The 16,645-nt window shown below is 44.8% G+C and overlaps 2 long non-coding RNA genes across 2 annotated transcripts; both read left to right on the forward strand.

The window, feature by feature from the left end:
• Nucleotides 1-4,640: 4,640 nt before the first annotated feature.
• On the forward strand, nt 4,641-6,764 carry LOC127326552 (uncharacterized). Its single transcript, XR_011750067.1, has 4 exons — nt 4,641-5,434; nt 5,523-5,758; nt 5,840-5,951; nt 6,433-6,764. It is a non-coding gene; the product is annotated as an uncharacterized lncRNA (long non-coding RNA).
• A 3,314-nt stretch (nt 6,765-10,078) lies between these two features.
• On the forward strand, nt 10,079-16,091 carry LOC139830139 (uncharacterized). Its single transcript, XR_011750068.1, has 6 exons — nt 10,079-10,582; nt 11,843-13,583; nt 13,672-13,907; nt 13,989-14,100; nt 14,582-14,655; nt 15,917-16,091. It is a non-coding gene; the product is annotated as an uncharacterized lncRNA (long non-coding RNA).
• The last annotated feature ends 554 nt before the right edge of the window (nt 16,092-16,645 follow it).

Genomic DNA, 16,645 nt, shown 5'->3' on the forward strand with positions numbered 1-16,645 from the left:
AGCTATATATTGCAAAGGTGAATGATGGAATTTTAAAGGAAGCACTCAAGCAATTTACTTTGGAATGGCGGAAAATACCATGTAGTAGGTAGGTATGGTGGACACAAATGGCATAGTGGTTGGCTCAAGTATTTTGGATGCATGAGAAGTATTCCCTCTCGATACAAGGTTTAGGCTAGCAAGGCTTATTTGAAACAAACATAAGGATGAACCGGTGCAGCAAAACTCACATAAAAGCCATATTGAAAACATTATAAGACTCTACACCGTCTTCCTTGTTGTTCAAACTCAATACTAGAAATTATCTAGACCTAAGAGAAACCAAATATGCAAACCAAATTTTAGCATGCTCTATGTATTTCTTCATTAATGGGTGCAAAGCATATGATGCAAGAGCTTAATTATGAGCACAACAATTGCCAAGTATCACATTACCCAAGACATTTATAGCAATTACTACATGTATCATTTTCCAATTCCAACCATATAACAATTTAACGAAGGAGAAACTTCGCCATGAATACTATGAGTAGAAACCAAGGACATACTTGTCCATATGCTACAGCGGAGCATGTCTCTCTCCCATAAAGTGAATGCTAGGATCCATTTTATTCAAACAAAACAAAAACAAAAACAAACCGACGCTCCAAGAAAAAGCACATAAGATGTGATGGAATAAAAATATAGTTTCAGGGGAGGAACCTGATAATGTTGTCGATGAAGAAGGGGATGCCTTGGGCATCCCCAAGCTTAGACGCTTGAGTCTTCTTGATATATGCAGGGGTGAACCACCGGGGCATCCCCAAGCTTAGAGCTTTCACTCTCCTTGATCATGTTGCATCATACTCCTCTCTTGATCCTTGAAAACTTCCTCCACACCAAACTCGAAACAACTCATTAGAGGGTTAGTGCACAGTATAAATTGACATATTCAGAGGTGACACAATCATTCTTAACACTTCTGGACATTGCATAATGCTACTGGACATTAGTGGATCAAAGAAATTCATCCAACATAGCAAAAGAGGCAACGCGAAATAAAAGGCAGAATCTGTCAAAACAGAATAGTTCGTATTGACGAATTTTAAAATGGCACCAGACTTGCTCAGATGAAAATGCTCAAATTGAATGAAAGTTGCGTACATATCTGAGGATCATGCACGTAAATTGGCTTAATTTTCTGAGCTACCTACAGGGAGGTGGACCCAGATTCGTGACAGCAAAGAAATCTGGAACTGTGCAGTAATCCAAATCTAGTACTTACTTTTCTATCAACGGCTTAACTTGGCACAACAAAACACAAAACTAAGATAAGGAGAGGTTGCTACAGTAGTAAACAACTTCCAAGACACAAAATAAAAACAAAGTACTGTAGGTAAAAACATGGGTTGTCTCCCATAAGCGCTTTTCTTTAACGCCTTTCAGCTAGGCGCAGAAAGTGTGTATCAAGTATTATCAAGAGACGAAGTGTCAACATCATAATTTGTTCTCATAATAGAATCAAAAGGGTACTTCATTCTCTTTCTAGGGAAGTGTTCCATACCTTTCTTGAGAGGAAATTGATATTTTATATTACCTTCCTTCATATCAATAATAGCGCCAACAGTTCGAAGAAAAGGTCTTCCCAATATAATGGGACAAGATGCATTGCATTCAATATCCAAGACAACAAAATCAACGGGGACAAGGTTATTGTTAACGGTAATGCGAACATTATCAACTTTCCCCAAAGGTTTCTTTGTAGAATGATCAGCAAGATTAACATCCAAATAACAATCTTTCAGTGGTGGCAAGTCAAGCATATTATAAATTTTCTTAGGCATAACAGAAATACTTGCACCAAGATCACATAAAGCATTACAATCAAAATCTTTAACCTTCATCTTAATGATGGGCTCCCAACCATCCTCTAGCTTTTTAGGAATAGAGGCTTCGCGCTCTAATTTCTCTTCTCTAGCTTTTATGAGAGCATTTGTAATATGATGCGTGAAAGCCAAATTTATAGCACTAGCATTAGGACTTTTAGCAAGTTTTTGCAAGAACTTTATAACTTCAGAGATGTGGCAATCATCAAAATTCAAACCATTATAATCTAAAGCAATGGGATCATCATCCCCAATGTTGGAAAAAATTTCAGCAGCTTTATCACAGGCAGTTTAATGAGTTTTAGCAGTTTGGGCTATTTTTCGCGCTTTGCATTAGAAGTGGAAACATTGCTAACACCAATTCTTTTATTAGTATTAGTAGGGGGTGCAGCAACATGTGTAGCATTAGCATTACTAGTGGTGGTAATAGTCCAAACTTTAGCTACATTCTTCTCTTTAGCTAGTTTTTCATTTTCTTCTCTATCCCACCTAGCACGCAGTTCAGCCATTAATCTTATATTCTCATTAATTCTAACTTGAATGGCATTTTCTGTAGTAACAATTTTATTATGATGATTCTCATTAGGCAAAACTTTTGATTTCAAAAGATCAACATCAGCAGCAAGACTATCGACTTTAGAAGCAAGTATATCAATTTTCCCAAGCTTTTCTTCAACAGATTTGTTAAAAGCAGTTTGTGTACTAATAAATTCTTTAAGCATGGCTTCAAGTCCAGGGGGTGAACTCCTATTATTGTTGTAAGAATTCCCATAAGAATTACCATAGCCGTTGCCATTATTATAAGGATATGGCCTATAGTTGTTACTAGAATTGTTCCGGTAAGCATTGTTGTTGAAATTATTATTTTTAATGAAATTTACATCAACATGTTCTTCTTGTGCAACCAATGAAGCTAACGGAACATTATTAGGATCAATATTAGTCCTATCATTCACAAGCATAGACATAATAGCATCAATCTTATCACTCAAGGAAGAGGTTTCTTCGACAGAATTTACCTTCTTACCTTGTGGAGCTCTTTCCGTGTGCCATTCAGAGTAATTAATCATCATATTATCAAGAAGCTTTGTTGCTTCACCAAGAGTGATGGACATAAAGGTACCTCCAGCAGCTGAATCCAATAAATTCCGTGAAGAAAAATTTAGTCCTGCATAGAAGGTTTGGATGATCATCCAAGTAGTCAGTCCATGGGTTGGGCAATTTTTAACCAGAGATTTCATTCTTTCCCAAGCTTGAGCAACATGTTTAGTATCTAATTGTTTAAAATTCATTATGCTACTCCTCAAAGATATAATTTTAGCAGGTGGATAATATCTACCAATAAAAGCATCCTTGCATTTAGTCCATGAATCAATACTATTCTTAGGCAGAGATAGCAACCAATCTTTAGCTCTTCCTCTTAATGAGAAAGGGAACAATTTTAGTTTAATAATATCACCATCTACATCTTTATATTTTTGCATTTCACATAATTCAACAAAATTATTAAGATGGGCAGCAGCATCATCAGAAGTAACACCAGAAAATTGCTCTCGCATAACAAGATTCAGTAAAGCAGGTTTAATTTCAAAGAATTCTGCTGTAGTAGCAGGTGGAGCAATAGGTGTGCATAAGAAATCATTATTATTTGTGGTTGTGAAGTCACACAACTTAGTATTTTCAGCGTTGGCCATTTTAGCAACAGTAAATAAAACAAACTAGATAAAGTAAATGCAAGTAAACTAATTTTTTTGTGTTTTTGATATAGCAAACAAGATAGCAAATAAAGTAAAACTAGCAACTAATTTTTTTGTATTTTGATTTAGTGCAGCAAACAAAGTAGTAAATAAAACTAAGCAAGACAAAAACAAAGTAAAGAGATTGAGAAGTGGAGACTCCCCTTGCAGCGTGTCTTGATCTCCCCGGCAACGGCGCCAGAAATTTGCTTGATGCGTGTGGTTGGCACGTCCGTTGGGAACCCCAAGAGGAAGGTGTGATGCGCACAGCGGCAAGTTTCCCTCAGTAAGAAACCAAGGTTTAATCGGACCAGTAGGAGTCAAGAAGCACGTTGAAGGTTGATGGCGGCGAGATGTAGTGCGGCGCAACACCCGGGATTCCGGCGCCAACGTGGAACCTGCACAACACAACCAAACTACTTTGCCCCAACGAAACAGTGAGGTTGTCAATCTCACCGGCTTGCTGTAACAAAGGATTAACCGTATTGTGTGGAAGATGATTGTTTGCAGAAAACAGTAGAACAAGTATTGCAGTAGGTTGTATTTCAGTAAAGAGAATTGGACCGGGGTCCACAGTTCACTAGAGGTGTCTCTCCCATAAGACGAACAACATGTTGGGTGAACAAATTATAGTTGGGCAATTGACAAATAAAGAGAGCATGACCATGCACATACATATCATGATGAGTATAGTGAGATTTAATTGGGCATTACGACAAAGTACATAGACCGCCATCCAGCATGCATCTATGCCTAAAAAGTCCACCTTCAGGTTATCATCCGAACCCCTTCCAGTATTAAGTTGCTAACAACAGACAATTGCATTAAGTATTGCGCATAATGTAACTAGTGACTACATCCTTGAACATAGCACTAATGTTTTATCCCTAGTGGCAACAGCACATCCATAACCTTAGAGGTTCTTGTCACCTGTAACGGCCCAGGGTAGGACCCCTAATAGATTTGTCTGTTCTTTTCAATTTGTGCATCATCATGCATCATATCATCCATGATTTTATTAAATAAAACTATTTTATAAACCCCCCTTGTTTCTTCCTTTAAATAAAACCCTAATCGCTCTCTTCCTCATATTACTTATTTTATAATTAATATTATGCCAACAAAGAAGTTTTTAAATATAATGTGTTTTGTTTTTATTATAATAAAATAAATATTTTGAAACCATTTTTAAAGTCCCTCTCTCACCTTTGCCTCAAACTCAAAACAGTTTTAAAAATAAAGGAGAAAAGAGAAAAACCTATCTAAACCCTAACCAGACCACCTCTCCCTGGCCCGCAACCCTTCCTCCCTCCTCCTCAGCCGATCCGGCCCACCTCCCTCCTTCCTTCCTCCCTCCTTGGCCCAGCCCAGCTCAGCCCATACCCCTTCGGGACGGAGAGCTACTCCTCCTGTCGCTTTCTTCCTCAGGCACGGTGGCGTGACCACCACCGCACGTGGTTGCCTCAACCTGCTCCCTCCCCTCCCCTTTTATTCCGCATCCGAGGCTCTCCTCGAACCCTAGCCTCTCTTCCCATCCGCCGCCGCCACCTACCTCCCTCCATCCTCTTCTCTGTGAGCAACAAAACAGGGGAAAACCCCACTGCCACGACCGTCCTCGCCATGGCGCCGCTGCTCCAGGGCTCCCCTTGCCACTCCGAGACCACCCACAGAACCGCCTCGGCGTCCTCTATATTCTCCCTAAAGGAATCGAGCCGGGGTGCTCTTAATCGTCTCCAAATTCGCCGTTTCTTCTTCAACTCCGGCGACCAAATTCTTCAATTCCGGCCACCTCTGACCTCCCCCGACCATTCTGAGTCCTTGTACACGTTCTGGGTAACCTTCTCTTTCTCCTGAACCTCTCGTTCATCTTCCTCTCCCTCCGGTTTGTCCCGCCGACGGTGATGACCTTTTCTCCCCGCAGGAGCTCGTCGCCGGCCTTCCTCCGGTGGTTCCCCGCTCCAAGATCGGCCACCATCGAGTTCAGCATGGCGAGGCGCACCCCCGACGCCCTCGCACTAGTCCCGGTTCGCCCCATGTTGCGAGATCCATCCTCGCCAGATCCCGTCCGCCATGACTAGCCTCCCCGAGCTCCTCCCAGTATCCTTCAAAAGGTCACACGGTCCGACTCACACAACAAACAGTTGCATCAGCGCAGTGGTAAACTGCTTGCTCCTTGACCCAAGAGATCCCAGGTTCAAATCCCAAATCTGGCTAATTTAAGCCATCTTTTTGTCTCAGATCCGGCGCTGCAGATGGGCCGAGGCCCATCTCTCCCTGGCGCTGCATGATGCTGATGTGCGCCCACCTTCTATCCACCGCCGGCCCAGGCGCAGCAGATTTTCCAGGCCAGGTCCGGCCCTGTTCTTCAACCCCTCTATGATAATCTTTTCTTTTTGCAAATCTTGTTTATATCATATCTTGGGATTGGTAAATCCAAACAAAACAAATAAAATATCTATTTTTATCAGAACAATATGAGGAATCTAAATATACCATCCATTCTTGCTTTTGCATCATGCTTCATATAATTTCGTGATAGTTTACTTTATCACATAATAGATAACATATGGAATATGTGGGATATTGTATAAATATTATCCCGGTTCCATTTAACTTTGAAGTAGCTCACCCCTGCCATGTTGTACCATGCTAATCCACCCTTAAGTTTGTCGATAGAAAATGCAAATCCAACCTAATTTGCTTGTCCGGGATTCCGATCCCGCTTAATTGGATAAGTTGCATCGCATCATATTTGCCATGTCATGCATATTATCTTGATCATGCCGATTCTTCTTCCGTAGTAGTAAGATTGCATACGTTGTGTGTTCCAGCATTTGCTTCTTCCCGGATAGGATCACGAAGTGGTGTTGTGAGATACGACAAGTTCTTCTGCAGCTTTTCACAGGCGAGCCCACCCCTTCACCTATTTTACTTTTACATGCTCTTTTGATCTATTGCTATCCTTATGTTGCGATTCTGTTGTGTCACGTGTCCTATCCACCTGTTACCTATATGTCCGAGATACACCTCCTCGCCCTACCTATTGTTTGTTGTTTGCCAGCTTTGCGAGTCGTAGGCGAGTTTAGGGTCTTGTTGATATCTCGAGATGTTCGGGATATCTTGTTGGGAGGTTATCACATGCTATATCTTTTGTTGGAGATAATCACACTTTACTTTATTGTTAACAACTAAAATTGTAAGCGAGAGGCATCTCTGTGAGCCCCTTTGCGAAAGCATCGGAACTTTGACTTGCTAATGTCCCCTAGGACCCGAGTTCTTGTTATCTGTTCCGAGATTGAGCGCTCTACCCGTACGTGGGGGAGTGGGACCCCCATCACCCACTACCTTTCCTCGAGTCTGTTTATTGGGAGCCACAACCTTGGTTTTATTTGCCCATATGCACGATGCACGATTTACTTCTGTTGCCTTCGGGTGTTTATATTATGTATTGTACTCATCTCGTGGAACGATTAGCGACAGCAGGTTGTTCACACTTAGCTTAGCCGTTGGCACAAACCTCTCGGTCCGTATCGGAGTACGGCCGAACTTCGTCACGGGTAGCTTAGTGGGGTGGCTCCCCTTAAACTTTCTCTTGCATTGGGAACGGTCTTGATGTGAGACTCCACCTGTAGTAAGTGGGTTCGAGCATGCGTATGGTTACATTTGGGCAACCCCTGCAGGGTGTACATCTTATCGATAAGCCGTGTCCGCGGTTATGGACGACTTGGAATTGTATAGCTTGATCATAGAACAACTTACACCGTTATTTTGTTGCTAATAATCTGATAATAACTTGCGTAGTAATATAGCCTTACTACAACCGTTACCCAATAAAACTTGTCCACCGTTGAGTGCCTTTTACATTGCCTCTTCGCAATTGTTGGAGGGGATATGTGTAATCGGCTGGGTTATGTTTGTGTAGTATTTATCTGTTACCTTGTGCGCTCTCTTATCTTCTCTGAGTAGACGGATGTTGTAGCGTGTCTCTATTGGATAGTAGCTTTGCTGCCGCTAAACTCCACATATAGCCGGGTGAAGTTTATACCGCCCACCAGCGAGCATAGCTGGTCTTGTCTCGCAAGTACGTGCCAATGGTACTTACCCTCGCCTTTCTTTTCTTTTTGTCTCCTCCCCCTTTTGTCGGCAACCGATGGCCCGACTTTGACAGGTACGAGATGACGACGTTAGCAAGGTTACCCTTCCGGCTTGGCACGGGCAGGGTTATGGACGCCACTGGTTATCTTCAGGACTCTTAGTCCAATTTGTATCTTGTCCGTACTCGGATGTATTTGATCTTCTGTATGATTTGGATCTTTGTATATATCTATTTGTATCTTGACTCGTTGGAGTTGTTGTTGTAATATATGTATCTTGTGGGCTCTATTGTAATCCTGTTGTAATGCTACCGCTCGTGTTAATTCCTCTGGCATCACGTGTGTGATTTGTCGCGCACGTCGTGTCGGAGGGCGTCTCTGAATCGATATCGTGCGGATTTCGGCGGGATCGCTGGAATCCTCAGGGTACCGGTTCCGGGGCGTCACAAGTTGGTATCAGAGCTCAGGTTGCGGTACCCCACTAGTCCAGCCTTTAGGATAACCTTGCCAACGGTCGTTGAGTTTAGAGAGTCCAAACTATTTTCTAAAATTCGTTGGATAGTTCAGATTAGCTCTGATTTTTCTCCTTACCTCAATTCTTTCTCCTCTTATCTATGCGAGTTTTGAGTCTTCTCTCTTATCCAAGTTTTCTGAGTGTTAGGTTCCGACGCGGGTTGGACGATCTTGCCCCTCACCTATTAGGTCCGATCTTCGGAGGATCCGACAGAAGCGCATCATCAACAGCGGAAGAACGACTTCTTGTTAGTGGTGTCGACCGACCAGCATGGATCAAGAATTCTTGTTAGTGGTGTCGAGGAGATCGACACGCCGCCTGAAGACCCAATAGTTCACCTCTCTCCCCCGTACCTTGGCGTGGGATCTCGGGACGCGATCCCTTGTTAGTGGTGTCGATTGTAACGGCCCAGGGTAGGACCCCTAATAGATTTGTCTGTTCTTTTCAATTTGTGCATCATCATGCATCATATCATCCATGATTTTATTAAATAAAACTATTTTATAAACCCCCCTTGTTTCTTCCTTTAAATAAAACCCTAATCGCTCTCTTCCTCATATTACTTATTTTATAATTAATATTATGCCAACAAAGAAGTTTTTAAATATAATGTGTTTTGTTTTTATTATAATAAAATAAATATTTTGAAACCATTTTTAAAGTCCCTCTCTCACCTTTGCCTCAAACTCAAAACAGTTTTAAAAATAAAGGAGAAAAGAGAAAAACCTATCTAAACCCTAACCAGACCACCTCTCCCTGGCCCGCAACCCTTCCTCCCTCCTCCTCAGCCGATCCGGCCCACCTCCCTCCTTCCTTCCTCCCTCCTTGGCCCAGCCCAGCTCAGCCCATACCCCTTCGGGACGGAGAGCTACTCCTCCTGTCGCTTTCTTCCTCAGGCACGGTGGCGTGACCACCACCGCACGTGGTTGCCTCAACCTGCTCCCTCCCCTCCCCTTTTATTCCGCATCCGAGGCTCTCCTCGAACCCTAGCCTCTCTTCCCATCCGCCGCCGCCACCTACCTCCCTCCATCCTCTTCTCTGTGAGCAACAAAACAGGGGAAAACCCCACTGCCACGACCGTCCTCGCCATGGCGCCGCTGCTCCAGGGCTCCCCTTGCCACTCCGAGACCACCCACAGAACCGCCTCGGCGTCCTCTATATTCTCCCTAAAGGAATCGAGCCGGGGTGCTCTTAATCGTCTCCAAATTCGCCGTTTCTTCTTCAACTCCGGCGACCAAATTCTTCAATTCCGGCCACCTCTGACCTCCCCCGACCATTCTGAGTCCTTGTACACGTTACGGGTAACCTTCTCTTTCTCCTGAACCTCTCGTTCATCTTCCTCTCCCTCCGGTTTGTCCCGCCGACGGTGATGACCTTTTCTCCCCGCAGGAGCTCGTCGCCGGCCTTCCTCCGGTGGTTCCCCGCTCCAAGATCGGCCACCATCGAGTTCAGCATGGCGAGGCGCACCCCCGACGCCCTCGCACTAGTCCCGGTTCGCCCCATGTTGCGAGATCCATCCTCGCCAGATCCCGTCCGCCATGACTAGCCTCCCCGAGCTCCTCCCAGTATCCTTCAAAAGGTCACACGGTCCGACTCACACAACAAACAGTTGCATCAGCGCAGTGGTAAACTGCTTGCTCCTTGACCCAAGAGATCCCAGGTTCAAATCCCAAATCTGGCTAATTTAAGCCATCTTTTTGTCTCAGATCCGGCGCTGCAGATGGGCCGAGGCCCATCTCTCCCTGGCGCTGCATGATGCTGATGTGCGCCCACCTTCTATCCACCGCCGGCCCAGGCGCAGCAGATTTTCCAGGCCAGGTCCGGCCCTGTTCTTCAACCCCTCTATGATAATCTTTTCTTTTTGCAAATCTTGTTTATATCATATCTTGGGATTGGTAAATCCAAACAAAACAAATAAAATATCTATTTTTATCAGAACAATATGAGGAATCTAAATATACCATCCATTCTTGCTTTTGCATCATGCTTCATATAATTTCGTGATAGTTTACTTTATCACATAATAGATAACATATGGAATATGTGGGATATTGTATAAATATTATCCCGGTTCCATTTAACTTTGAAGTAGCTCACCCCTGCCATGTTGTACCATGCTAATCCACCCTTAAGTTTGTCGATAGAAAATGCAAATCCAACCTAATTTGCTTGTCCGGGATTCCGATCCCGCTTAATTGGATAAGTTGCATCGCATCATATTTGCCATGTCATGCATATTATCTTGATCATGCCGATTCTTCTTCCGTAGTAGTAAGATTGCATACGTTGTGTGTTCCAGCATTTGCTTCTTCCCGGATAGGATCACGAAGTGGTGTTGTGAGATACGACAAGTTCTTCTGCAGCTTTTCACAGGCGAGCCCACCCCTTCACCTATTTTACTTTTACATGCTCTTTTGATCTATTGCTATCCTTATGTTGCGATTCTGTTGTGTCACGTGTCCTATCCACCTGTTACCTATATGTCCGAGATACACCTCCTCGCCCTACCTATTGTTTGTTGTTTGCCAGCTTTGCGAGTCGTAGGCGAGTTTAGGGTCTTGTTGATATCTCGAGATGTTCGGGATATCTTGTTGGGAGGTTATCACATGCTATATCTTTTGTTGGAGATAATCACACTTTACTTTATTGTTAACAACTAAAATTGTAAGCAGAGGCATCTGTGAGCCCCTTTGCGAAAGCATCGGAACTTTGACTTGCTAATGTCCCCTAGGACCCGAGTTCTTGTTATCTGTTCCGAGATTGAGCGCTCTACCCGTACGTGGGGGAGTGGGACCCCCATCACCCACTACCTTTCCTCGAGTCTGTTTATTGGGAGCCACAACCTTGGTTTTATTTGCCCATATGCACGATGCACGATTTACTTCTGTTGCCTTCGGGTGTTTATATTATGTATTGTACTCATCTCGTGGAACGATTAGCGACAGCAGGTTGTTCACACTTAGCTTAGCCGTTGGCACAAACCTCTGGGTCCGTATCGGAGTACGGCCGAACTTCGTCACGGGTAGCTTAGTGGGGTGGCTCCCCTTAAACTTTCTCTTGCATTGGGAACGGTCTTGATGTGAGACTCCACCTGTAGTAAGTGGGTTCGAGCATGCGTATGGTTACATTTGGGCAACCCCTGCAGGGTGTACATCTTATCGATAAGCCGTGTCCGCGGTTATGGACGACTTGGAATTGTATAGCTTGATCATAGAACAACTTACACCGTTATTTTGTTGCTAATAATCTGATAATAACTTGCGTAGTAATATAGCCTTACTACAACCGTTACCCAATAAAACTTGTCCACCGTTGAGTGCCTTTTACATTGCCTCTTCGCAATTGTTGGAGGGGATATGTGTAATCGGCTGGGTTATGTTTGTGTAGTATTTATCTGTTACCTTGTGCGCTCTCTTATCTTCTCTGAGTAGACGGATGTTGTAGCGTGTCTCTATTGGATAGTAGCTTTGCTGCCGCTAAACTCCACATATAGCCGGGTGAAGTTTATACCGCCCACCAGCGAGCATAGCTGGTCTTGTCTCGCAAGTACGTGCCAATGGTACTTACCCTCGCCTTTCTTTTCTTTTTGTCTCCTCCCCCTTTTGTCGGCAACCGATGGCCCGACTTTGACAGGTACGAGATGACGACGTTAGCAAGGTTACCCTTCCGGCTTGGCCTGGGCAGGGTTATGGACGCCACTGGTTATCTTCAGGACTCTTAGTCCAATTTGTATCTTGTCCGTACTCGGATGTATTTGATCTTCTGTATGATTTGGATCTTTGTATATATCTATTTGTATCTTGACTCGTTGGAGTTGTTGTTGTAATATATGTATCTTGTGGGCTCTATTGTAATCCTGTTGTAATGCTACCGCTCGTGTTAATTCCTCTGGCATCACGTGTGTGATTTGTCGCGCACGTCGTGTCGGAGGGCGTCTCTGAATCGATATCGTGCGGATTTCGGCGGGATCGCTGGAATCCTCAGGGTACCGGTTCCGGGGCGTCACAAGTTGGTATCAGAGCTCAGGTTGCGGTACCCCACTAGTCCAGCCTTTAGGATAACCTTGCCAACGGTCGTTGAGTTTAGAGAGTCCAAACTATTTTCTAAAATTCGTTGGATAGTTCAGATTAGCTCTGATTTTTCTCCTTACCTCAATTCTTTCTCCTCTTATCTATGCGAGTTTTGAGTCTTCTCTCTTATCCAAGTTTTCTGAGTGTTAGGTTCCGACGCGGGTTGGACGATCTTGCCCCTCACCTATTAGGTCCGATCTTCGGAGGATCCGACAGAAGCGCATCATCAACAGCGGAAGAACGACTTCTTGTTAGTGGTGTCGACCGACCAGCATGGATCAAGAATTCTTGTTAGTGGTGTCGAGGAGATCGACACGCCGCCTGAAGACCCAATAGTTCACCTCTCTCCCCCGTACCTTGGCGTGGGATCTCGGGACGCGATCCCTTGTTAGTGGTGTCGATTGTAACGGCCCAGGGTAGGACCCCTAATAGATTTGTCTGTTCTTTTCAATTTGTGCATCATCATGCATCATATCATCCATGATTTTATTAAATAAAACTATTTTATAAACCCCCCTTGTTTCTTCCTTTAAATAAAACCCTAATCGCTCTCTTCCTCATATTACTTATTTTATAATTAATATTATGCCAACAAAGAAGTTTTTAAATATAATGTGTTTTGTTTTTATTATAATAAAATAAATATTTTGAAACCATTTTTAAAGTCCCTCTCTCACCTTTGCCTCAAACTCAAAACAGTTTTAAAAATAAAGGAGAAAAGAGAAAAACCTATCTAAACCCTAACCAGACCACCTCTCCCTGGCCCGCAACCCTTCCTCCCTCCTCCTCAGCCGATCCGGCCCACCTCCCTCCTTCCTTCCTCCCTCCTTGGCCCAGCCCAGCTCAGCCCATACCCCTTCGGGACGGAGAGCTACTCCTCCTGTCGCTTTCTTCCTCAGGCACGGTGGCGTGACCACCACCGCACGTGGTTGCCTCAACCTGCTCCCTCCCCTCCCCTTTTATTCCGCATCCGAGGCTCTCCTCGAACCCTAGCCTCTCTTCCCATCCGCCGCCGCCACCTACCTCCCTCCATCCTCTTCTCTGTGAGCAACAAAACAGGGGAAAACCCCACTGCCACGACCGTCCTCGCCATGGCGCCGCTGCTCCAGGGCTCCCCTTGCCACTCCGAGACCACCCACAGAACCGCCTCGGCGTCCTCTATATTCTCCCTAAAGGAATCGAGCCGGGGTGCTCTTAATCGTCTCCAAATTCGCCGTTTCTTCTTCAACTCCGGCGACCAAATTCTTCAATTCCGGCCACCTCTGACCTCCCCCGACCATTCTGAGTCCTTGTACACGTTCTGGGTAACCTTCTCTTTCTCCTGAACCTCTCGTTCATCTTCCTCTCCCTCCGGTTTGTCCCGCCGACGGTGATGACCTTTTCTCCCCGCAGGAGCTCGTCGCCGGCCTTCCTCCGGTGGTTCCCCGCTCCAAGATCGGCCACCATCGAGTTCAGCATGGCGAGGCGCACCCCCGACGCCCTCGCACTAGTCCCGGTTCGCCCCATGTTGCGAGATCCATCCTCGCCAGATCCCGTCCGCCATGACTAGCCTCCCCGAGCTCCTCCCAGTATCCTTCAAAAGGTCACACGGTCCGACTCACACAACAAACAGTTGCATCAGCGCAGTGGTAAACTGCTTGCACCTTGACCCAAGAGATCCCAGGTTCAAATCCCAAATCTGGCTAATTTAAGCCATCTTTTTGTCTCAGATCCGGCGCTGCAGATGGGCCGAGGCCCATCTCTCCCTGGCGCTGCATGATGCTGATGTGCGCCCACCTTCTATCCACCGCCGGCCCAGGCGCAGCAGATTTTCCAGGCCAGGTCCGGCCCTGTTCTTCAACCCCTCTATGATAATCTTTTCTTTTTGCAAATCTTGTTTATATCATATCTTGGGATTGGTAAATCCAAACAAAACAAATAAAATATCTATTTTTATCAGAACAATATGAGGAATCTAAATATACCATCCATTCTTGCTTTTGCATCATGCTTCATATAATTTCGTGATAGTTTACTTTATCACATAATAGATAACATATGGAATATGTGGGATATTGTATAAATATTATCCCGGTTCCATTTAACTTTGAAGTAGCTCACCCCTGCCATGTTGTACCATGCTAATCCACCCTTAAGTTTGTCGATAGAAAATGCAAATCCAACCTAATTTGCTTGTCCGGGATTCCGATCCCGCTTAATTGGATAAGTTGCATCGCATCATATTTGCCATGTCATGCATATTATCTTGATCATGCCGATTCTTCTTCCGTAGTAGTAAGATTGCATACGTTGTGTGTTCCAGCATTTGCTTCTTCCCGGATAGGATCACGAAGTGGTGTTGTGAGATACGACAAGTTCTTCTGCAGCTTTTCACAGGCGAGCCCACCCCTTCACCTATTTTACTTTTACATGCTCTTTTGATCTATTGCTATCCTTATGTTGCGATTCTGTTGTGTCACGTGTCCTATCCACCTGTTACCTATATGTCCGAGATACACCTCCTCGCCCTACCTATTGTTTGTTGTTTGCCAGCTTTGCGAGTCGTAGGCGAGTTTAGGGTCTTGTTGATATCTCGAGATGTTCGGGATATCTTGTTGGGAGGTTATCACATGCTATATCTTTTGTTGGAGATAATCACACTTTACTTTATTGTTAACAACTAAAATTGTAAGCAGAGGCATCTGTGAGCCCCTTTGCGAAAGCATCGGAACTTTGACTTGCTAATGTCCCCTAGGACCCGAGTTCTTGTTATCTGTTCCGAGATTGAGCGCTCTACCCGTACGTGGGGGAGTGGGACCCCCATCACCCACTACCTTTCCTCGAGTCCTGTTTATTGGGAGCCACAACCTTGGTTTTATTTGCCCATATGCACGATGCACGATTTACTTCTGTTGCCTTCGGGTGTTTATATTATGTATTGTACTCATCTCGTGGAACGATTAGCGACAGCAGGTTGTTCACACTTAGCTTAGCCGTTGGCACAAACCTCTGGGTCCGTATCGGAGTACGGCCGAACTTCGTCACGGGTAGCTTAGTGGGGTGGCTCCCCTTAAACTTTCTCTTGCATTGGGAACGGTCTTGATGTGAGACTCCACCTGTAGTAAGTGGGTTCGAGCATGCGTATGGTTACATTTGGGCAACCCCTGCAGGGTGTACATCTTATCGATAAGCCGTGTCCGCGGTTATGGACGACTTGGAATTGTATAGCTTGATCATAGAACAACTTACACCGTTATTTTGTTGCTAATAATCTGATAATAACTTGCGTAGTAATATAGCCTTACTACAACCGTTACCCAATAAAACTTGTCCACCGTTGAGTGCCTTTTACATTGCCTCTTCGCAATTGTTGGAGGGGATATGTGTAATCGGCTGGGTTATGTTTGTGTAGTATTTATCTGTTACCTTGTGCGCTCTCTTATCTTCTCTGAGTAGACGGATGTTGTAGCGTGTCTCTATTGGATAGTAGCTTTGCTGCCGCTAAACTCCACATATAGCCGGGTGAAGTTTATACCGCCCACCAGCGAGCATAGCTGGTCTTGTCTCGCAAGTACGTGCCAATGGTACTTACCCTCGCCTTTCTTTTCTTTTTGTCTCCTCCCCCTTTTGTCGGCAACCGATGGCCCGACTTTGACAGGTACGAGATGACGACGTTAGCAAGGTTACCCTTCCGGCTTGGCCTGGGCAGGGTTATGGACGCCACTGGTTATCTTCAGGACTCTTAGTCCAATTTGTATCTTGTCCGTACTCGGATGTATTTGATCTTCTGTATGATTTGGATCTTTGTATATATCTATTTGTATCTTGACTCATTGGAGTTGTTGTTGTAATATATGTATCTTGTGGGCTCTATTGTAATCCTGTTGTAATGCTACCGCTCGTGTTAATTCCTCTGGCATCACGTGTGTGATTTGTCGCGCACGTCGTGTCGGAGGGCGTCTCTGAATCGATATCGTGCGGATTTCGGCGGGATCGCTGGAATCCTCAGGGTACCGGTTCCGGGGCGTCACATCACCCCTCCAGATTCACGGAGACATGAACCCACTATCGAGCATAAATACTCCCTCTTGGAGTTACTAGCATCAACTTGGCCAGAGCATCTACTAATAACGGAGAGCATGCAAGATCATAAACAACACATAGATATAACTTTGATAATCAACATAACATGTATTCTCTATTCATCGGATCCCAACAAACGCAACATATAGAATTACAGATAGATGATCTTGATCATGTTAGGCAGCTCACAAGATCCGACAATGATAGCACAATGGGGAGAAGACAACCATCTAGCTACTGCTATGGACCCATAGTCCCGGGGTAGACTACTCACACATCACACCGGAGGCGACCATGGCGGCGT

The sequence above is a fragment of the Lolium perenne genome, unplaced genomic scaffold, assembly GCF_019359855.2.
Source record: "Lolium perenne isolate Kyuss_39 unplaced genomic scaffold, Kyuss_2.0 unplaced22, whole genome shotgun sequence".
NCBI lineage: Eukaryota > Viridiplantae > Streptophyta > Magnoliopsida > Poales > Poaceae > Lolium > Lolium perenne.